The sequence below is a fragment of the Anomaloglossus baeobatrachus genome, chromosome 5, assembly GCF_048569485.1.
Source record: "Anomaloglossus baeobatrachus isolate aAnoBae1 chromosome 5, aAnoBae1.hap1, whole genome shotgun sequence".
Taxonomy (NCBI): Eukaryota; Metazoa; Chordata; class Amphibia; order Anura; family Aromobatidae; genus Anomaloglossus; species Anomaloglossus baeobatrachus.
In genome coordinates, this window is record NC_134357.1 from 191,792,401 (window position 1) to 191,816,152 (window position 23,752).

The window sequence follows — 23,752 nt, forward strand, 5'->3', positions numbered from 1 at the left end:
TCTGGGATTGGCTGACATGCTGGACCGCCCCACTACACGCACGCGCTTAGGGAAGGAAGACAAGGGAAAAAAAAAATGGCGATCGCCATTATCCAAACAGCAGTGATCTGAATACGCTGTTCCCGCACACTATACGCTGAAATTTTATAATAGTGTGAGTCACAGAGTGACTTACACTATTACAGCGGAAAGCCAGCTAGTAATTAGCTTGTCTTTTTGCTGCTAGAACCGTTCTTGAACATATCTAGAACTATCGAGCTTAAGTCCAACAGCCACTTTTAGGATGCCACTAAGTTTACTCAGTGTTTGCTAGTATAATGGCTTAGTAACAATGAGTTTGAGTGTGCAATGCAGAGGTGCTGCACATAGATTTGCACCAGTGGGACACTAATGGAAGTCCAACAGCCACTTTTAGGATGCCACTAAGTTTCCTCAGTGTTTGCTAGTATAATGGCTGAGTAACAATGAGTTTGAGTGTGCAAAGGGCAGGAGGGTACAGTGGCAGGGTTGTGGGTCTGGGTAGAGGAAAGGAAGCCTCCCTTTCTATCCCTCCTAATGGGGAAATGCAGCGAGGAAATCCCTGACCTTAGCTACACAGACGCTGTCATCTTGTGTAGCTGTTAAAATCTGTTTTCACGGACCTGACTGTCACCTATGTCTCTGACCCTGCCGGTATTAGCCCTTACAAGGACTAATAGAAACTTCTATCCCTATTCTGTATAGCGCTGTGTATAGAGCGTACACAGCAGTATCGGAGACAGGAGCTACGCCAGCAGTGACTGACACCAAGACGCCGAAGGCAGATAATGGCGTGCTGGAGGAAAATGTCCGTTTTTATAATGCATGGACATGTGACATGGACATCCTATCACACATGCCGTTGCTTCTCTGGCTAAAAGTCCACTTAGCTGTGTGTATGTCTGGGATTGGCTGACATGCTGGACCACCCCACTACACGCACGCGCTTAGGGAAGGAAGATAAGGGAAAAAAAAAAAAAGGCAATCGCCATTATCCAAACAGCAGTGATCTGAATACGCTGTTCCCGCACACTATACGCTGAAATTTTATAATAGTGTGAGTCACAGAGTGACTTACACTATTACAGCGGAAAGCCAGCTAGTAATTAGCTTGTCTTTTTGCTGCTAAAACCGTTCTTGAACGTATCTAGAACTATCGAGCTTTAGCAAAAAGCTCGAGTTCTAGTTCGATCTAGAACAGCCCCCAGAATCACTCGAGCCGCGAACTGGAGAACCGCGAACCGCGCTCAACTCTATATTCTACATTTCCAAATATTGGTATTTGCTGATACTATTGCTATTCAACCTACTATATATTGGGGATAGGATCTTGGAGATGAAATACCCCTTTAAGTCCAGTTATCCAGCTGAATGAATACTAAACAACAGAGCTCGCTATTTAGACATGTCTTCTTGTGGCGTATAACGGACTCTCATGTTTGGTAGTCGTTCAGCAGGGCAACAGAAATAGCAAATCCCTCCATTTGTAAATGTAGTATAGCTCTCCTGATCAACTATGTTCTTTACCTCATGAGCAGGGCATTGCAGTAGCTTACAGATGCATGGTTACCACCACTCACTGTGTCTGAACACAGGAAGCTGAGCTGACAGCCGCTCTGTGCATGCGGCAGCGTCTATTGTGAAGGAGGGGGCCGCGGGGGATCAACGCTGCACAGGTACCGTGGGACACCGGGGAACACCGGTGGGGTTATAGGGGGTGACCTGGCAGGGCCTGGGGAGGAGTTTTCTGTTGCATGTGTCATGGCACATGCGACAGAAATCAGAGGAGTAGGGTGAATGCGGCCGGCGTGCTGCTGTGAGCGCGGCCATCTTGGATTTCCGGGAGGGGGTATACGGTGTATACCGGTGATCAGGTGAGCGGGGATCGGAAAAACCGGCCTGAATCATGATCTCCAGGGTCTCAGCTACCCCTGAAACCTGAGATTTTCTGACGCTGGGGGGCGCTATTCACTTATTTCTGCCTGCTGTTTATAAACGGCAGATCAGAATAAGACTACATTCACACGACCGATCCGTTTTTGCGGTCCATAAAAAACGGTCCATTTTTTTCACGGGTGCATCCGTGTGGCATCCGTTTCCGTTCCGTATTGTTAGGTCCGGGTGGTGGATCCACTGGGCCGTGCACCCCACCAGAGGCCTGGGTGCATGGTAGCTGGAGCACTAGCGTGGCAGGGACTGCGTCCAACAGGGGACGGGTAGAACAATCACTGGGGCTTCAGAGTTCCTGGAGACAGTGCAGGATTCCGGCACAAGTGCCGGGTAGGAATGTCAGGCAATAGTATTGATCACTGGACACAGCACAAGGGGGAACTGAGCACCTAGCTTTCAAGACAAGGCTTACAAGACATGTTGATCAGGCCCCGCCCACATGGAAAGCCTAGTCTTATATACCCAGCAGAGCCTCATGTCATATCCTGCTGCAGCAGTGCTGGGCCCATAAGACCAGGTGAGTAGGCGCAGCCCGACACTATACAGAAGCATGAGTCAGACACATGAGACTGGGGACAGGACACAGGAGAGCTTGAGCGGGAGCGGCAGCCGTGACCGGTGGACACGTGGACCGGATCAGTGGGTAAGGAGTGGTGCTGTGCAGATGCGACCGGATCAGTGGGTAAGGAGCGGTGCCGGGATGGTGCGACCGGATCAGTGGGTAAAAAGCGGTGCCGAGGCATCGGGTGCGTGACACGTATACGGTCCGTATGTCATCCTTTTGTCATCTGTGTGCCTTCCGTTTTTTTGGCATACTGCCAAAAAACTTAAGGAGGGAAAATACATAAATTTACCCATGATCCATAGCTTCAACCTACATGAGGCGGTCACATGTTCACTCCAGTGCCATTTTCAACTGCTTTTCACAGCGTAGAGTGCTCTGGTGATTTTCCTGTGCTTGTACACTTCATATCAGTCTTTTCTGTCATTATAATTGCAGAAAGACACATAATGTCGCACTCTCCTGCATTTTGTAATTTTGCACCCTTTGGTGCCTTTCATGTGGCACTAAGGGGTGCTTAGCCTTGTATTTACAAAAAAAAAAAAATTAAAAAAAAAAATGACGTCTGGTTCCCCCTATTTTTGTAGCCAGCTAGGGTAAAGCAGACGGCTGCAGCCTGCAGACCACAGATGGCAGCTTCACCTTTGCTGGTAATCCAAAACTGAGGGCACCACACGCTGTTATTTTAAATTAAATAAATAATTAAAAAAAAAAAACACGTGGGGGTCCCTCCAAAATTGGATCACCAGCCAAGGTAAAGCAGACAGCTGGGGTCTGATATTCTCAGACTAGGGAGCTCCATGGTTATTGGACTCTCCCCAGCCTAAAAATAGCAGGCCGCAGCCGCCCCAGAAGTGGCGCATCCATTAGATGTGCCAATCCTGGCGGTTCGCCCCAGCTCATCCTGTGCCCTGGTGCGGTGGCAAACGGGGTAATATATGGGGTTAATACTAGATGTGTAATGTCAGCTGGCATCAAGCCCTGGGGTTGGTGATGTCAGGCATCTATCAGATACCTGACATCACCAACCCAGTCAGTAATAAAAAAAAAAAAAATAGTCGACAAACACATTTTTATTTGAAAAAACACTCCTCAACACATTCTCTCTTTCACCAATTTATTAGAAAGAAAAACAAATCCAGGTCTGCTGTAATCCAAGCGGTTCCCATGACGATCCATACCATAGTCACTGTCCTAGTCAATGAAGAGCAGGATGTTCCCCATTGGCTGGGAGAGCAATGCAGTGACCTGAGCTAACATCAATAGGTCAGCCCAGGTCACTGCAGGGCATGACAAGTGCTGCTGTCAGCGAGGTACTTTACCTGCGGTGACGATCTCCTGCACTGCTGATACTGTACACTGACTTCAATGACCGCTGCCTTCACAGCCAAGTATCGCGAGAGCCTGTAACGTCACCGCTAGTGACGGTCTCGGGCCGCAGTGAGAGATGTGAAGCGGCAGCCATGGAGGACAGTGACAGTGCTGAGGTCGGGAGGGTGGGACTTCATCACCACAGGTAAGCCGAGCAGAGTAATGTGTGCGTAGTGCGAGGTGGGTGGAACTAAGTGGGGTAATGTGTGCGGAGTGCATGGTGGGTGGAGCTAAGCGGGGTAATGTGTGCGGAGTGTGAGGTGGGCGGAGCCAAGCAGGGTAATGTATGCGGAGTGCGAGGTGGGTGGAGCTAAGCGTGGTAATGTGTGCAGAGTGCCAGGTGGGTGGAGCCAAGCGGGGTAATGTGTGCGGAGTGTGAGGTGGGTGGAGCCAAGCAGGGTAATGTGTGCAGAGTGCCAGGTGGGTGGAGCCAAGCGGGGTAATGTGTGCAAAGTGCCAGGAGGGTGGATCCAAGTGGTTTAATGTGTGCGGAGTGCCAGGTGGGTGGAGCCAAGCAGGGTAATGTGTGCAGAGTGCCAGGTGGGTGGAGCCAAGCGGGGTAATGTGTGCAGAGTGCCAGGTGGGTGGAGCCAAGCGGGGTAATGTGTGCAGAGTGCCAGGTGGGTGGAGCCAAGCAGGGTAATAAGTGCAGAGTGCCAGGTGGGTGGAGCCAAGCGGGGTAATGTGTGCGGAGTACCAGGTGGGTGGAGCCAAGCGGGGAACTGCGTGCGGAGTGCGAGGTGGGTGGAGCTAAGCGGGGTAATGTGTGCGGAGTGTGAGGTGGGTGGAGCCAAGCAGGGTAATGTGTGCAGAGTGCCAGGTGGGTGGAGCCAAGCAGGGTAATGTGTGCAGAGTGCCAGGTGGGTGGAGCCAAGCGGGGTAATGTGTGCAGAATACCAGGTGGGTGGAGCCAAGTGGTTTAATGTGTGTGGAGTGCCAGGTGGGTGGAGCCAAGCGGGGTAATGTGTGCAGAATGCCAGGTGGGTGGAGCCAAGTGGTTTAATGTGTGCGGAGTGCCAGGTGGGTGGAGCCAAGCGGGGTAATGTGTGCAGAGTGCCAGGTGGGTGGAGCCAAGTGGGGTAATGCGTGCGGAGTGCAAGGTGGGTGGAGCTAAGCGGGGTAATGTGTGCAGAGTGCCAGGTGGGTGGAGCCAAGCGGGGTAATGTGTGCAGAGTGCCAGGTGGGTGGAGCCAAGCGGTGCCATGTGTGCGGGCGGCAGAATGTGAAGTGGGTGTAGCCTAGCGGGGCCATGTGTGCGGGTGGCGGAGTGCGAAGTGGGTGGAGCCTAGCGGGGCCATGTGGCATTGAAGACGTCAGTGCCGGGGACTGCATGGCTGGGGACAGGTGAGTGTGTGTGTGTGTATACATACCGAGTGCAGGAGGGGGGCGGAGCCGAGCTGGGAAGTGTCGGCTCCCTGCACATGTAACCAGGGTAAATATCGGGTTACTAACCAAAGCTTTGCTTGGATACCCGATATTTATCTTGGTTACCAGCTTACCGCAGGCTGCCAGTGATGGCTCCCTGCACACTGTAGCTGTAAAAAGCCACGCTTTTGCTGATAGAACCGTTCTCGAACGTAACTCGAGCTGCCGAACTTTTAGCAAAAAGCTCGAGTTCGAGTTCTAACTAGAACACCCCCCAAAATCACTCGAACTGCGAACTGGAGAACCGCGAACCACAAACCGCGCTCAACTCTAGAGAACAGTCAAGGACAATCCACAGACCACCTCCAAAGACCTGCAGCATCATCTTGCTGCAGATGGTGTCAATGTGCATCGGTCAACAATACAGTGCATGTTGCACAAGGAGAAGCTGTATGGGAGAGTGATGCGAAAGAAGCTGTTTCTGCAAGCACGCCACAAACAGAGTCGCCTGAGGTATGCAAAAGCACATTTGGACAAGACAGTTACATTTTGGAAGAATGTCCTGTGGACTGATGAAACAAAGATTGAGTTGTTTGGTCATACAAAAAGGCGTTATGCATGGAGGCAAAAAAACACGGCATTCCAAGAAAAGCACTTGCTACCCACAGTAAAATTTGGTAGAGTGCTTTGGGGCTGTGCGGCCAATGCCGGCACCGGGAATCTTGTTAAAGTTGAGGGTCGCATGGATTCAACTCAGTATCAGCAGATTCTTGGCAATAATATGCAAGAATCTGTGACGAAGTTGAAGTTACGCAGGGGATGGATATTTCAGCAAGACAATGATCCAAAACACCGCTCCAAATCTACTCAGGCATTCATGCAGAGGAACAATTACAATGTTCTGGAATGGCCATCCCTGTCCTCAGACCTGAATATCATTGAAAATCTGTGGGATGATTTGAAGCGGGCTGTCCATGCTCAGCGACCATCAAACTTAACTGAACTGGAATTGTTTTGTAAACTGGAATGGTCAAATATACCTTCATCCAGGACCCAGGAACTCATTAAAAGCTACAGGAAGCGACTAGAGGCTGTTATTTTTGCAAAAGGAGGATCTACAAAATATTACTGTCACTTTTATGTTGAGGTGCCCATACTTTTGCACCGGTCAAATTTTGTTTAAATGCAGATTGCACATTTTCTGTTAGTACAATTAACCTCATTTCAATCTAGAAATATTACTGAGTCCATCAGTTATTAGATATATGAAACTGAAATAGCTGTTGCAAAAACCCAAATTGTTATAAAGAAAAAAGGTTAACATTAATAGGGGTGCCCAAACTTTTTCATATGACTGTATATATCACTAAAGATAAATACTAATTGATAGCTCTGTGCCTATTTCCCAAAATTGGGGGCAGACACCATGAAAATGCCATCAATTGCCCCAAAGTACAAATAGTATAATGGCGCACCATGGATGCATCGGACGGGGCCTCGGACAGGGACAGGGTATGACCCAGCATTTCTACCTTTAATCAGTAAGAGGTGCATTAGTTTGAGGTGTAGGCTTGGTGCACTCAGACCCCTTCCACTACTGGAAACACACAAAAAAGAGCTAGCTGACACCTATGTATCTAATCCATCTTCTGTGATTCAACTCTTACACACTTTCTGCGTCCACCAGAAAAGGAGGAAGGAAGGAAGTGGGTGGGATGTTCCGGCCGCTCATCTCCACCCCTCCTTTTCTATTGGGCGGCGGTTCAGTGACGCTGCTGTGACATTGCTGTGACGCTGAACAAACCGCCCCCTTAAAAAGGAGGCATTATACTCAGGTAACAGCACCTGCAGCCCGAGCAGCAGAGGGAAATGTGAGCACATGGAATGGGTGAGCTGAAAGATTTTCATATTGTCTGTTAAAAAGGAGGCGGTTCGCCGGTCACAGCGACGTCGCAGAGCAGGTATGTGCGTGTGATGCTGCCGTAGCGATAATGTTCGCTACGGCAGCGATCACCACATATCGTTACAACGACGGGGGCGGGTGTTATCACGCTCGACATCGCTAGCAATTGCTAGCGATGTCGTAGCATGTAAAGCGGCCCTTAGAAGGCAGGCCACAGAGCCACAGAGCAGGGAATTGAAATAGTCCAGGCTGGATATAATGAGGGCATGCACTAGTTTTTTTTTTAAAAAAAACAAAAAGCCAGCACTAAATGTGCACTTCACCACTAAAAATTCCAAACTGTACTTATTATAAAAATTTTGAGATTTTTGGCAAAAAATTGCAATTTCTTGAGCTACCTCGCCACGTCACGGCAAATCTCATTTAAGGCAGTCCTACACTAAAATATTTTTATAAAATGTGCCATACGGCCTCACATATGAATAGTAGAACTGCTCTTAGCAGCACTCACCTGGTCTATTTCAATCCCGTACCCATAACTGAGTCATGGCTGTGGGCGGGACAGGTCCAAGCAAATGCTGCATAAAGTAAATAGCCTGTGGACAAAGCCTGATGACTGAATGTGAACAGTCACCAACCGCCAAAATCTAGACAGGTGGAATACATCCCAAATTGGGGTGCATAGCAAGTTGGGGGTCAGCCACCGGCCAATTCAATGAAGAAAAACAAAAAGCCAGCACTAAATGTGCACTTCAGCACTAAAAATTCCAAACTGTACTTATTATAAAAATTTGCAGCATTTGCTTGGACCTGTCCCGCCCACAGCCATGACTCAGTCATGAATACGAGATTGAAATAGACCAGGTGAGTGCTGCTAAGAGCAGTTCTACTATTCATGTGAGGCCGTATGGCACATTTTATAAAAATATTTTAGTGTAGGACTGCCCCAAATGAGATTTGCCGTGACGTGGCGGGGTAGGTCAAGAAATTGCAATTTTTTGCCAAAAATCTCAAAATGTTTATAATAAGTACAGTTTGGAATTTTTAGTGCTGTAGTGCACATTTAGTGCTGGCTTTTTGTTTTTTCTTCATTGAATTGGTCGGTGGCTGACCCCCACCTTGCTATGCACCCCAATTTGGGATGTATTCCACCTGTCTAGATTTTGGCGGTTGGTGACTGTTCACATTCAGTCATCAGGCCCTGTCCACAGGCTATTTACTTCATGCAGCATTTGCTTGGACCTGTCCCGCCCACAGCCATGACTCAGTCATGGGTACGAGATTGAAATAGACCAGGTGAGTGCTGCTAAGAGCAGTTCTACTATTCATATGTGAGGCCGTATGGCACATTTTATAAAAATATTTTAGTGTAGGACTGCCCCAAATGAGATTTGCCGTGACGTGGCGGGGTAGCTCAAGAAATTGCAACTTTTTGCCAAAAATCTCAAAATGTTTATAATAAGTACAGTTTTGAATTTTTAGTGCTGTAGTGCACATTTAGTGCTGGCTTTTTGTTTTTTCTTCATTGAATTGGTCGGTGGCTGACCCCCACCTTGCTATGCACCCCAATTTGGGATGTATTCCACCTGTCTAGATTTTGGCGGTTGGTGACTGTTCACATTCAGTCATCAGGCCCTGTCCACAGGCTATTTACTTCATGCAGCATTTGCTTGGACCTGTCCCGCCCACAGCCATGACTCAGTCATGGGTACGAGATTGAAATAGACCAGGTGAGTGCTGCTAAGAGCAGTTCTACTATTCATATGTGAGGCCGTATGGCACATTTTATAAAAATATTTTAGTGTAGGACTGCCCCAAATGAGATTTGCCGTGACGTGGCGGGGTAGCTCAAGAAATTGCAATTTTTTGCCAAAAATCTCAAAATTTTTATAATAAGTACAGTTTGGAATTTTTAGTGCTGTAGTGCACATTTAGTGCTGGCTTTTTGTTTTTTCTTCATTGAATTGGTCGGTGGCTAACCCCCACCTTGCTATGCACCCCAATTTGGGATGTATTCCACCTGTCTAGATTTTGGCGGTTGGTGACTGTTCACATTCAGTCATCAGGCCCTGTCCACAGGCTATTTACTTCATGCAGCATTTGCTTGGACCTGTCCCGCCCACAGCCATGACTCAGTCATGGGTACGAGATTGAAATAGACCAGGTGAGTGCTGCTAAGAGCAGTTCTACTATTCATATGTGAGGCCGTATGGCACATTTTATAAAAATATTTTAGTGTAGGACTGCCCCAAATGAGATTTGCCGTGACGTGGCGGGGTAGCTCAAGAAATTGCAATTTTTTGCCAAAAATCTCAAAATTTTTATAATAAGTACAGTTTGGAATTTTTAGTGCTGTAGTGCACATTTAGTGCTGGCTTTTTGTTTTTTCTTCATTGAATTGGTCGGTGGCTAACCCCCACCTTGCTATGCACCCCAATTTGGGATGTATTCCACCTGTCTAGATTTTAGCGGTTGGTGACTGTTCACATTCAGTCATCAGGCCCTGTCCACAGGCTATTTACTTCATGCAGCATTTGCTTGGACCTGTCCCTCCCACAGTCATGACTCAGTCATGGGTACAAGATTGAAATAGACCAGGTGAGTGCTGCTAAGAGCAGTTCTACTATTCATATGTGAGGCCGTATGGCACATTTTATAAAAATATTTTAGTGTAGGACTGCCCCAAATGAGATTTGCCGTGACGTGGCGGGGTAGCTCAAGAAATTGCAATTTTTTGCCAAAAATCTCAAAATGTTTATAATAAGTACAGTTTGGAATTTTTAGTGCTGTAGTGCACATTTAGTGCTGGCTTTTTGTTTTTTCTTCATTGAATTGGTCGGTGGCTGACCCCCACCTTGCTATGCACCCCAATTTGGGATGTATTCCACCTGTCTAGATTTTGGCGGTTGGTGACTGTTCACATTCAGTCATCAGGCCCTGTCCACAGGCTATTTACTTCATGCAGCATTTGCTTGGACCTGTCTCGCCCACAGCCATGACTCAGTCATGGGTACGAGATTGAAATAGACCAGGTGAGTGCTGCTAAGAGCAGTTCTACTATTCATATGTGAGGCCGTATGGCACATTTTATAAAAATATTTTAGTGTAGGACTGCCCCAAATGAGATTTGCCGTGACGTGGCGGGGTAGCTCAAGAAATTGCAATTTTTTCCCAAAAATCTCAAAATTTTTCTAATAAGTACAGTTTGGAATTTTTAGTGCTGTAGTGCACATTTAGTGCTGGCTTTTTGTTTTTTCTACTAGTTTTTTTTTGCAGCTTACCCTAACCCACAAGTGCCTTTTAGGTCAGCTGAGAGGTTGCAGGTACTTAAGACATCTTTTCCCCAGGGGCGGTGCCTGTGCAACGAGTTACTCATATTGCTAGTTCTCAGGTCTTCAGTGGTGATGATATTGTGTTTCTACCTGCTGCTGACTTGTACCTGTTACAGTGTATTCCTTATCTGCTGCTGTTGCTACAACCACCTATGCCGGCTTTGTGCCACTATACAAGCTGCCTCAAGTATCCACGCCAACCGCTACTGTGTCACCTATGTGACTGTGCTATGAGGGGCGCATTCCCAGGGATCAGGGGCAGTCACTCGGTCCCGGGCTTAACAGGTCACTGGTGGCAGTTCCCTGTTCCGTGCCCTGGGGTGGCTCCACAATAAAAGGCGGATAGTTTAAGTGGGAACGTTCGTGATGCCACCCATGGTAGTATGGCCAGGTGGAATGGCCACTGCTGCTGTGCTTCACTCCTGCTAGGGCTGGTGTTATGAGCAGCAGGTTGGTAATCCCTCCGTTGGTAGGGCTGGCCCCAGTGGAGGATGAGAGTAGTAGTCAGTGTAAATGTGTGCACAAAAGTAAATGGGACAACACAGGGAAGTTGTTTAATAGTCTTTTTACTCACTGCAGTGTTGGTGGGCTCCGGCGGCTGGTCTTCACCAAAGTGGGCCTCAGGATCCCTCTCTCCTCGGGTTCCAACACCGGTATTATTCCCTGCAGACTCTTCCCTCTTTGTGTTCCAGTTATTTGGTCCCTGTGACCTGTGGTTCTTGGGGGGACGCTTTCCTGCACTGGTCTTAGTACCAGCCTGTACACCTGCAGCAGGGTACCTCTCTGGGGTAGTAAGCTTCCCCTTTGCAGATTTACCAGGGGTTTGGAACTTCTCCCTGGTCTGGGTTTCTGCACCTGGCACACACGATTCTGGGAGTCCTGTCTGACTTCCACCGGCAATCAATCACTTTCCTACCACAGTCCACAGAGGTTGCCAGGAGAGGTCCTCACTGCATGACCTCCAGCCTTTAACTCCTCTATTTCTCTACTCTCCTCCCCCAGACTAACTCCTCCCCCCTGGGCTTGGACAGGGGTGGGCAATTTGGTCTGGCTGGTGCATACTGGTGCTGGTCCCTTGGAGTTGAGGAAGACATTACACGTTAAGTGGGTGCAATGCCCTGTGGCGCCTGAGGTCGCAGGGGCGCCACCTTTCCCCTTAGTAAATCCTAGCACGTCCGCGGGCTGTAAACAAATAAAAACAACATTAACACAGTAACATTCATCCCTTGTGGGAGGCACATTTCTTAAACGTTACAACGGCATTCCCCCCATCAACCCACCACCCAAAGGTCCTGACCCCAGAACCCTCTAAGGAGGCAGGTCACCGGTTCCTGTGGTGACCAGGTCTGCGTCAGCTCTATCCCAGACCTTTCCTCCAACCTTCCTCTCCTTGGTGGCGATGTCCTGATGGCAAGGTTTGCTCTAAAGGCACGCTTGGTGCAACTTATTTACAGTTCCACAGTTTTGGCTATGCTAGTCCGATAGCCTGAGTCCAAGTTTTGAAAATCAAAAGTAAAAATTCAAAAATGCAAAAGGAGTCCTTACAGGAAAGTCTTTGACCTTTGTTGTTCTGGGATATTTGGCAACTGTCTACGTGTTCTAAGCCTTACTGTAAGATTGGCAGGTTCACCGATTGCAGGATCCTCTGGTTCTGATACAACAGGTGCTTGTTCTGGAACTGGAACAGGTTCTTTCATTCTTACTTGTTCTTCTATGGGCTGTGGAAAGGTTAGCAATAGTATTAGAGCTGCTCCATAGAATTGGGGCAATCTGCAGGTAAGTCTCCAAGTATCGTGTGTATCACCTCCTCCGTCTTCTGTTCAGGTACAGTTACACAAGGTGTCTCTTGTCCATGCCGTAACTGCTGTGGGAATTTCTTAAGATGATCTCTTGAAACAGTAGCTGATGTTTCTCCTCCATCTTTACTGATGATACAGGTTTTCTGGTTATCATAGTTAGATGGTAACACGACATAAGGTTCTGCTTCCCATTGATCATCAAGCTTATGACGTCATCTTTTTCTTTTTAAAACAATTTCTCCAGACACAAAAGGTTCAGCTTACGCAGTCTGGTTATAGTCCTTTTTATGCTTCTCTCTACTTTGACTTAGACTTTTCTCGACACATTCCTGTATTTTCTTATATTGCGCTTGCCGAGTAGAGTCCCAATCACGATTTGGTTGGTCATTATCTGGAACGACAATTCCCATTTCAAAGTCGACTGTTAATGTTCCTGGTCTCTCTCGCATCAGATATGCTGTAGTGCAATTAGTGGAACTTACTGGGATGTTATTGTACATGTCCACTAGGTCAGGTAGTCTTTCTGGCCACATACTTTTTTCTTCTAGCAGCAAGATTTTCACCATATCCATGACGATCTGATTAATTTTCTCGCACATTCCATTTGTCTGTGGATGGTTAGGTGTGGTTCGAATCTTCTTACAACCATACATTTCACAGAATTCCTGGAATATCTCAGCTTCAAATGCAGGTCCTTGATCCGTTAAAACCTGGTCAGGATAGCCGTAGGGTCTGCAAAAGCAAGCTTGACAGGCCTTGGTAGCAGTCTGGGCTGTCAAGTCCTTTACTGGGATGACCACCTGAAACCTGGAATAGTGATCCACAATTGTCAAAGAATAAGTATAGCCTCATTTGCCAGGTGCTAGTTTGACGTGATCCAGAGCCAAAAGTTCCAAGGGCTGCTTGGTGACAATGGGCTGTAGTGGTGCTTTTTGGTTGTTGCAGTCTTTTCTTCTGAGACTGCAGGGACCACAATCTCTACATCACTTCTCTATAGAGTTTCTCATGCTGTCACGCTTCCCGGTCCCCTGGTCCCGCTCTCCGGTCCCCGTGGCCCGCTCCCCGCTCCCCGGCGGCGTCCCCTGCTCACCACTCCGGTCCCGGCCTCCTCTTCCCCGCCTGCGGCCTCCATGCGCCCAGCTCCCCGCTCCCGGCGCTCCTCTGCGACGTGGGACTCCCAGCCGGGCACCCCTGCTTCCTCTGCACCGCTCCCTGGACTGGCTTCTGGTACTCGGGCCTCGCGCATGCGCATTAGGGCGCGCGCGCGGTCATTGACCCTTTCTTAAAGGGCCAGCACCCAGAAACAGGAAATTGCATAGACAGGTACAGGGTATATTAAGATTCACTTTCCTGGTGGGCGGGGCCTGTTCTACGTGTTTAGCAAGCTAGTGTTCAGATCCCCGTATTGCTTTGCCCTGTGCTTTGCCTTGTATTAACCCTGCCTGTCTCGCAGAGCCTGCCCTGCCACACCAGCCGCTCCAAACCAAGTCCATCCCTGGACCCTGACGGTGACTTCGGCGGATGTCCCACCACCTCTGCAGCTCCGCCAGTCTCCAGTCCTTGGCTCCGTTCGGTGACCCGTTCCATCGCTCAGCAGGTTCCGGATCCCGCCTGACCCTACAACCCGGCCTCGGACCCTGAGCTTCGTCACCCGGGCTACCGTCCTGAACTTCGTGTGCTCAGCGCCATCCACCTTTCCGGCTCATCTACGGACTGTCCAACTACCAATAGTGCTTCGGCTGCCGTGCATCAGGACCCTCTGGCGGGGTGACCGGCCTGGCTGCCTCCTCGGTGTACGGTCCAGTGTTTCCACCACCCGGTCGTAACAGCTAGAACAGGCCATGGATCCCGCCGAAGCACTAGCGGCCTTGAAGCAGGAACTCGTACGCCAGCGCGAGACCCAGACCCGCATGCTGACCTTCATGTCTTCTGTGGATACCCGCCTGAACACGCTACAAGCGACGGCCACATCCTTGGCATCTCAGGTTTACACTGTACAATCCACGGCTACAGCTCCCGTGGCAGCCTCCTCGGATGCTTCCAAACTTCGTTTGGCCTCACCACCCCGGTACGCCGGAGATCCCAAGACCTACAGGGGATTCATCAATCAATGCTCTCTCCATTTCAAGCTGCTGCCGCACCTTTTTGCCTCTGATCAAGCCAAGGTCGCGTTCATGATGTCCCATCTAGAGGGAGAGGCACTGGCCTGGATGAACCCCTTGTGGGAGAAGGAGGATCAGGTAACCACCAACATCCAGGAATTCCTGCAGGCATTTCGTAGCACCTTTGACGAGCCCGGACGCGCCTCCGCGTCTGCCTCATCCCTCCTCCAGCTACGTCAGGGGACTCTGACGGTGGGCCAATATGCCATTCGTTTTCACACCTTGGCTTCGGAACTCGGGTGGAACAATGAGGCCCTAACCGCCGCCTTCTGGGAGGGACTCTCGGGTCGTATTAAAGATGAGCTGGCTGGTCGTGACGTGCCGTCCACCCTGGATGCCCTGATTGCCCTAGCGACTCGAGTGGATCTTCGCTTTCAGGAACGATCCAAAGAAGTGTTCCGCGAGAGGCGTCCGATACGGCACTCCTCCCCACCACAGAAGTCCATCGCTCCCCAGTTGGCGTCACCTGGCGTGTCTATCTCCGAGCCCATGCAGATTGACCGCCTGAGGCAGTCGGAGCAACGCCGAGCAGAACGACTAGCAAAGGGTCTCTGCTTCTACTGCGGTGATGGCACACACCTGCTACGCTCTTGTCCCGAGAAGCCGGGAAACTCCAAAGCCTAGGCTTGGTAGGAGAGGCCACCCTAGGTGCTGGGACTCTCTCAGACTCCGTTACCTGGACTATTCAAATCACTACAGAAGAGACCCGGTTCACGGCAGAGGCGTATCTCGATTCCGGAGCAGCAGGCAACTTCATCCAGCAGGCCACGGTGGATAAGTACCAGGTGCCTGTCTTCCCACTAGAGAAACCGCTGGTGATCGCCTCTGTTGATGGGAAACCCCTCTCTGACACCGTCTCACTGATCACCAAGCCTGTGGAAGTACGGATCGGTGCTCTGCACACCGAGAAGATCACCTTCTACGTCCTCCCGCGCATGTCTCATCAGATCCTGCTGGGACTCCCATGGTTACGGACACACGAACCATCGGTCAGCTGGAGTACAGGTGATATCACCCGATGGGGCTCCTCGTGTCATGAGAGATGTCTGAAATCCATCCAGCCTGTCCGACGCCCTCCGGTTCCAGAGTCTCTACCAGGACTGCCTTCTGCCTACTGGTCCTTCACGGATGTGTTTGATAAAAAGGAGTCAGAGGTACTACCGCCTCATCGTCCCTACGACTGTGCCATCGAGTTACTGCCAGGAACTTCCCCCTCCTCGAGGACGGATATACCCCTTGTCCCCTGCTGAAACACGAGCCATGTCTGCTTATATCACCGAGAGCCTGGCTAAGGGGTTCATTCGGAGGGCCTCGTCCCCTGCCGGAGCAGGGTTTTTCTTCGTCAAGAAGAAGGAAGGTGATCTGCGCCCTTGCATTGACTACCGGGGATTAAACCAGATCACCGTAAAAAACAAATACCCTCTGCCGCTTATCCCCGAACTATTCGATCGGCTCCGAGGAGCCCGTGTATTCACCAAGTTGGACCTCCGTGGGGCCTATAACCTGGTTCGCATTTGCTCTGGAGACGAATGGAAAACCGCATTCAACACTCGGGATGGGCACTACGAGTATTGTGTCATGCCCTTTGGTCTGTGTAATGCTCAGGCAGTCTTCCAAGAACTGGTGAACGATGTGTTCAGAGATCTCCTCTATGTCTGTGTCGTGGTGTATCTGGACGACATCCTGGTCTTCTCTCCGGATCTACAAACCCACCGAGAGAACGTGCAGCTAGTTCTCCAGAGGCTTAGAGAGAACCGTCTGTACGCCAAGTACGAGAAATGCATCTTTGAAAAGTCGTCTCTTCCCTTCCTGGGTTATGTAATCTCGGACACTGCCCTGCAGATGGACCCAGAGAAAGTGTCTGCCATCATCAACTGGCCTCCTCCTTCCGGACTGAAGGCTATCCAACGCTTTCTCGGCTTTGCGAACTACTACTGTCAATTCATCCCGCATTTCTCTGCCTTGACTGCACCTCTCTCTGCCTTGACTAAGAAAGGAGCTAATCCTAAGGACTGGCCCCCGGCGGCCGATGCCGCGTTCTGCTCCTTGAAACAGGCGTTTGCTTCTTCCCCGGTTCTCCATCGCCCTGAATTGAACCGACAGTTCACCTTAGAGGTGGATGCCTCATCCTCAGGAGCCGGGGCAGTGTTGATGCAGAACTCCCCCTCCGGAAAGATGGTCACTTGCGGATTCTTCTCCAAGAGCTTCTCGGCACCCGAACGCAACTACACCATTGGAGATCGGGAGCTACTGGCCGTGAAGCTGGCCTTGGAGGAATGGCGCTACCTCTTGGAGGGAGCTGTATATCCTGTAATCATATACACGGACCACAAGAATCTGGAGTACCTGCGGTCTGCCCAAAGACTGAACCCACGACAAGCCCGCTGGTCCTTGTTTTTTGCTCGATTTGATTTCCAACTCCATTTTCGGCCTGCGGATAAGAACGTGCGGGCAGACGCTCTGTCCAGGTCCTTCGTGCCCGTGGAGTTGGAGGAGGAGACATACCAGCCCATCATCAACCCAGTAAAGTCATTCCGGTGACTCCTGTCGCTCTAACTCAGATACCCCCTGGGAAAACCTATGTCTCAGATACTGACAGACAGAGAGTCCTGCACTGGGGCCATACTTCTAAGATCGTTGGCCATGCTGGTCAGAAGATTGTCCGTCACTACTGGTGGCCGTCCCTCCGTAAAGACGTCGCAACCTTCGTCTCAGCCTGTCCATCCTGTGCCCGGAACAAGACACCCAAGCACCTACCATATGGATGTCTTCTGCCTTTGCCCATTCCTTCCGTTCCGTGGCAACATATCGCAATGGACTTCATTACAGACTTACCCTTATCCTCCGGACATACGGTCATATGGGTTGTGGTGGATCGCTTCTCAAAGATGGCCCACTTCGTTCCCATGGCAGGGCTGCCCTCTGCCCAGGAGCTAGCTGACTCCTTCATACAGCACATATTCCAATTGCATGGCTTCCCCGCACACATAGTGTCCGACAGAGGAACTCAGTTTACCTCGCGCTTCTGGAGGGCCCTCTGCAAACATCTGGGAGTGTCCTTGGACTTTTCTTCGGCCTACCATCCTCAGTCGAATGGCCAAGTGGAACGGGTCAATCAGATCCTGACCTCCTTCCTGCGCCACTACGTCAACATCCATCATGACGATTGGTCGACGCTCCTACCTTGGGCTGAATTCTCCCATAACCAGCACATCAGTGAGTCCACCTCTAGCTCTCCCTTTCAGATCGTTTACGGACTGCAGCCTTCTGTCCCGTTGCCAGTATCCTCGGCTTCCGACGTCCCCGCAGCAGATGCTCTGGTTCGGGACTTCTCAGCTATATGGAACTCTGTCAAGTCATCCCTAGAACGTGCTTCATTGCGGATGAAGAGACATGCGGACAAGAGGCGCCTGGATCCCCCGTGTTTCTCCCCAGGTGATCTGGTCTGGCTTGCATCCAGATATGTCCGATTTGAAGTTACCCTCGTACAAGTTGGGTCCTCGCTACATCGGGCCGTTTAAGATCATCAGCAAGATCAATGCAGTCTCCTACAAGCTGCAGCTCCCGGCCACGATGCGGATACCCAACTCCTTCCATGTCTCCTTACTCAAGCCTGTTGTCCTTGGTCCCTTCTCCGCTGAGGTCGGTACTGCTCCCCCTCCTATTGCTGACGATGACATCTATGCGGTAAGGGATATCGTGGCCATGAAGACCGTGCGAGGTCGGCAATACTTCCTGGTAGACTGGGCGGGTTATGGTCCCGAGGATAGGTCCTGGGAGCCCCGGGAGAATGTTGTCACTCCTATGATTCGTGCCTTACTGTCCCGGTTGCGGGGAGGGGGGCGTGGGGGAGGGGGTACTGTCACGCTTCCCGGTCCCCTGGTCCCGCTCTCCGGTCCCCGTGGCCCGCTCCCCGGCGGCGTCCCCTGCTCACCACTCCGGTCCCGGCCTCCTCTTCCCCGCCTGCGGCCTCCATGCGTCCAGCTCCCCGCTCCCGGCGCTCCTCTGCGACGTGGGACTCCCAGCCGGGCACCCCTGCTTCCTCTGCACCGCTCCCTGGACTGGCTTCTGGTACTCGGGCCTCGCGCATGCGCATTAGGGCGTGCGCGTGGTCATTGACCCTTTCTTAAAGGGCCAGCACCCAGGAAATTGCATTGACAGCTACAGGGTATATTAAGATTCACTTTCCTGGTGGGCGGGGCCTGTTCTACGTGTTTAGCAAGCTAGTGTTCAGGTCCCCGTATTGCTTTGCCCTGTGCTTTGCCTTGTATTAACCCTGCCTATCTCGCAGAGCCTGCCCTGCCACACCAGCCGCTCCGAACCAAGTCCATCCCTGGACCCTGACGGTGACTTCGGCGGATGTCCCACCACCTCTGCAGCTCCGCCAGTCTCCAGTCCCTGGCTCCGTTCGGTGACCCGTTCCATCGCTCAGCAGGTTCCGGATCCCGCCTGACCCTACAACCCGGCCTCGGACCCTGAGCTTCGTCACCCGGGCTACCGTCCTGAACTTCGTGTGCTCAGCGCCATCCACCTTTCCTGCTCATCTACGGACTGTCCAGCTACCAATAGTGCTTTGGCTGCCGTGCATCAGGACCCTCTGGCGGGGTGACCGGCCTGGCTGCCTCCTCAGGGGAAATCGGTGTACGGTCCAGTGTTTCCACCACCCGGTCGTAACACATGCCAACCCAGTAGAATCTTTCACGTAACAGTACCTCAAGCTTCTTCCAGCCGAAGTGCCCTGCTCCGTTGTGGTAAGCCTCCAACACCATCAGGGCATCTTTCTTTGGTACCACTATCTGCCACACCTTCTCGTGGGTTCTAGGGTTGATGAACCGTCGGCACAGTCTATCCTTGTAGATGAACAGCCGGCTTCTTTCTTTCCATAGATACTGGGCTTCAGGTGGAGGATCTGAATCTAGACTGGCGTCTGGCTGGGTTATCATCCTCTTGATCAAGCTGACAGCCAGGTCACCGTCTTGGGTCTCTTTCCATCCATGGTGAGGCAACAGGCTCAGCATGGCTTTTTGACGCTTGGTACTACACCGAGGATGCTGTAATGTATTCGGGCAATGAAAGGCACATAGCTCTATCTCTTTCTGCTCATCCACCTCCTCTCCTGCATCTCGCAGATGGGGCATCCTTGACAGGGCGTCTGCATTACCATTCTTGCGTCCAGCCCGATATTTGATGGTGAAGTTATAGTTTGACAACCGGGCCATCCAACATTGCTGCAAGGCACCCAACTTTGCAGTGTCCAGGGGAGTGAGCAAGTTGTTATCCGTGAATACTGTAAACTTCGCATCTGCGAGGTAATGCTTGAACCGTTCAGTGATGGCCCAGACCATGGCCAGGAACTCTAACTTGAAAGCACTGTAGTTTTCTGGGTTCCTTTCTGTAGGATGGAGCTTCCTTCTTGCATAGGCAATCACTCTTTCTTTGCCTCTCTGAACTTGTGACAACACGGCTCCCAATCCCACGTTACTGGCATCAGTGTACAACACGAATGGCAAGTTGTAGTCTGGATAGGCTAGGATTTCTTCACCTGTTAATGCTCTTTTCATCTGTTCAAATACGTCTTCTTCTTTTTCACTCCATACAAATGGTGGACCTACATTCTTGTTTTTCTTAGGCTGGCCTACCAGGAGATCTTGCAAAGTCGCCACCATCTTTGTGTAGCCCTTGATAAATCTACTATAGTATCCTACCAAACCTAGGAACTGGTGTACTTCTCTGATGGTAGTTGGTTTTGGCCAGCCCTGTATGACGGTGATCTTGTCAGGGGTCTGGTGCCACTCCCTCTGAGCTGACCACATGCCCTAGATACTGAACTTTTGGCATCAGCAGATGGCATTTGGATGGCTTCAGCTTCATACCGTACTTGGACAATGCTTCAAATACCTCAGCTAGATGCATTAGATGGTCTTCATAGGTCTTGAAGTGCACTATGACGTCATCCAGGTAGAGTAGCACAGTCTCGAACTGACGGTGTCCCAGGCATCACTCCATCAATCTCTGGAATTTTCCTGGTGCATTGCAGAGTCCGAATGGCATGCTGTTAAATTCACATAGGCCTATGGGTGTTGCAAACGCTGTCTTCTCTCGATCTTCCTCTGCAACGGAGACCTGCCAATACCCACTGGTAAGATCTAGAGTGGAGAAATATTTGGAAGTCTTTAATGCAGCAAGTGACTCCTCTATACGGGGTAGTGGATATGCATCACTTATGCACCAGTGGATAAGTGTGATCTTATTAATCTGCTTGTAATCTACACACATCCTCATTGTGCCGTCTTTATTTCTGACTAGGATCGGGCAGCTGCTACAACTATCCCTTATGACCCCAGCCTCCTTCATATCCCGTAGCATTTCCTTGGCACGTTGATAATGAGATGGAGTTACAGCTCTGTATCTTTCCTTAATGGGTGGATGAGCTCTCGTGGGGATGTGGTGTTGTATCCTTTTAGTTCTCCCAAAATCTAATGGATGCTTGCTGAACACTTGCTCGAATTCCTGCACTACCCGATTAAACTCCATTTTTCTGGTGAGAGGGAGTAGAATCAGTGCCTACATGTAGCTGTTTACACATTTTTGAAGGCATAGCCCCCGGGTTCAGCCCAGTTAATGTTTAGGTGGGCGCAATTTATATCCATGGCTCCGGTTTTATTATAGCTATGGGCGTTCTATTTACATTGCGATAGCGGTCCTTGTGACCGGTCATGTGATGCGGAAATGGGCGGTGCCTTAATGACGTCCTGACTCAGGGCGCTACATCACATGCCCGGATGTGCGCCGGGTAATTCCGCGCAGTTCCGGTCGCATGGCACTATGGGTAATGACAAGATGGGTGGCGCCGGCATGACGTCACATGAACGAATCACATGACCGCCATATGCGGGGACGTCACTTAATGACGGCTCTCCGTTTATGGCGCCGATTGGTCTCTAAGGGCGGGGCCTGAGTGACGTCCACCATTTGTTGTGGTTAGACGCTCTGGTGGGCGGCACACCTTTCTGGTCACTTGCCTATGGCTGATCAGTTCTGGTAGGGGGGTGTCACCCGTCCAGTTTGGGGGCGGTTATTATGATAAGTGGGGCGTTCCGCCCACAGGATATTTAAGGGCGGCAAGTTTGAAAGCCCAGTGCTTTATGCCAGCCCGGACACAGTATGCTGGATGTCCGTCTTCTAAATGAAGGTAGGAAGGAGATCTTTTTGAGAATGCTTTTGTGAAGTCTTTAGTAGATCCTTGCATTGTTTAATCTGATTATAATGTTTATCTTTGCAGCTGTAATTTCTTGACCACAGTCCCCTGAGGATTAAGCTAAATTAAGAAACGCGTCGGGAGGTCTAAGAAAGTATCAGGTCAGATTGTTGCCAGCTAAGGGGTATTGTGAGGCTGATTGGCGCCCCCCCCTGTTACTGGACAACTACTTTTGCTTCATTCTTTACAGTGAGACCTTTGTTATGGTTATCTATCGCTGTGGATTATAAATTGTACACACTATTTATGAGACAGTTTTAAGGCCCCGTCACACTAAGCAACATCGCTAGCAACATCGCTGCTAACGAACAACTTTTGTGACGTTGCTAGCGATGTTGCTGTGTGTGACATCCAGCAACAACCTGGCCCCTGCTGTGAGGTCGTTGGTTGTTGCTGAATGTCTTGGGCCATTTTTTAGTTGTTGCTGTCCCGCTGTGAAGCACAGATCGCTGTGTGTGACAGCGAGACAGCAACAACTAAATGTGCAGGCAGCAGGAGCCGGCTTCTGCGGAGGCTGGTAACCACAGTAAACATCGGGTAACCAAGAAGCCCTGTCCTTGGTTACCCGATATTTACCTTTGTTACCAGCCTCCGCCGCTCTCACTGTCAGTGCCGGCTCCTGCTCTGTGCACATGTAGCTGCAGGACACATCGGGTTAATTAACCCGATGTGTGCTGTAGCTAGGAGAGCAGGGAGCCAGCGCTAAGTATTGTGCGCTGCTCCCTGCTCTGTGCACATATAGCTGCAGGACACATCGGGTTAATTAACCCGATGTGTGCTGTAGCTAGGAGAGCAGGGAGCCAGCGCTAAGCATTGTGCGCTGCTCCCTGCTCTGTGCACATGTAGCTGCAGGACACATCGGGTTAATTAACCCGATGTGTGCTGTAACTAGGAGAGCAGGGAGCCAGCGCTCAGTGTGCGCTGCTCCCTGTTCTCTGCACGTGTAGCTCCGTGCGCTGGTAACCAAGGTAAATATCGGGTTGGTTACCCGATATTTACCTTAGTTACCAAGCGCAGCATCTTCCACGCGGCACTGGGGGCTGGTCACTGGTTGCTGGGGAGCTCACCAGCAACTCGTGTAGCGACGCTCCAGCGATCCCTGCCAGGTCAGGTTGCTGGTGGGATCGCTGGAGCGTCGCAGTGTGACATCTCACCAGCAACGTCCTAGCAACTTACCAGCGATCCCTATCGTTGTTGGGATCGCTGGTAAGTTGCTTAGTGTGACTGGACCTTTACACTCTGGTCTTAATTATTGTTATTTCGGTGGGGTGACTCCTACCGGATGTACATTTGTGCTGTGGATTACTAATTTTTACATCATATATGGGACAGCTTTCTCTTTTGTCTCAACGAGTGTTATTTCGGTGGAGTTGTTACTACCGGATATACAGTGTCCTTAAACTGGGTAATGACAGGAGCCTAATATTAGCTCCAATCTTTGGTTGGTTTTACAACCGTTTATGTTGTGTGGTATATAAAAATTTTAACTTGGATATTAAAAGTTACATTTTAATTGTGACCACAATTGTTTAGTACCTTTGCTTTGCTGGTTATTGACTATTTGGTAAGCAACGACACATCCTTACTTGATTTACATTCATTGGAATGGCAGGCTTTCTCACAACTGGCCTCGACACAGGTAACTGGGCACAAGAGGCCAAGGATATTTTTTCAGAGAAAGATTTCTTGCAACCCAAATACACTCCTACCTACACTGCTGCCTTCAAAGAGCTCACTAGAGTTTATAAAAATCAAATCACGTCCTGGTGGGAGGTTCAAAATCTTGAAAATTATATAAAATCTGACATTGTTCCTCGCCATCTTAGAATCTCCCTTCTTCCAGGTCTCAGATATAAGAACTCTACCCTGTTGGATAAATGGGAGAGAGAGGCCACCAATAGCTCCGTACAGTTTATGAAGTTACTGTTGGAGGAAGAGAGATCCACACTATCTGTTCTTTCAACTCAATTGAAAGAGCAGATTGAAATCACAAAAAAGTTTTCCAGTGAACCGGATTTTGCCTCTAGGGAAG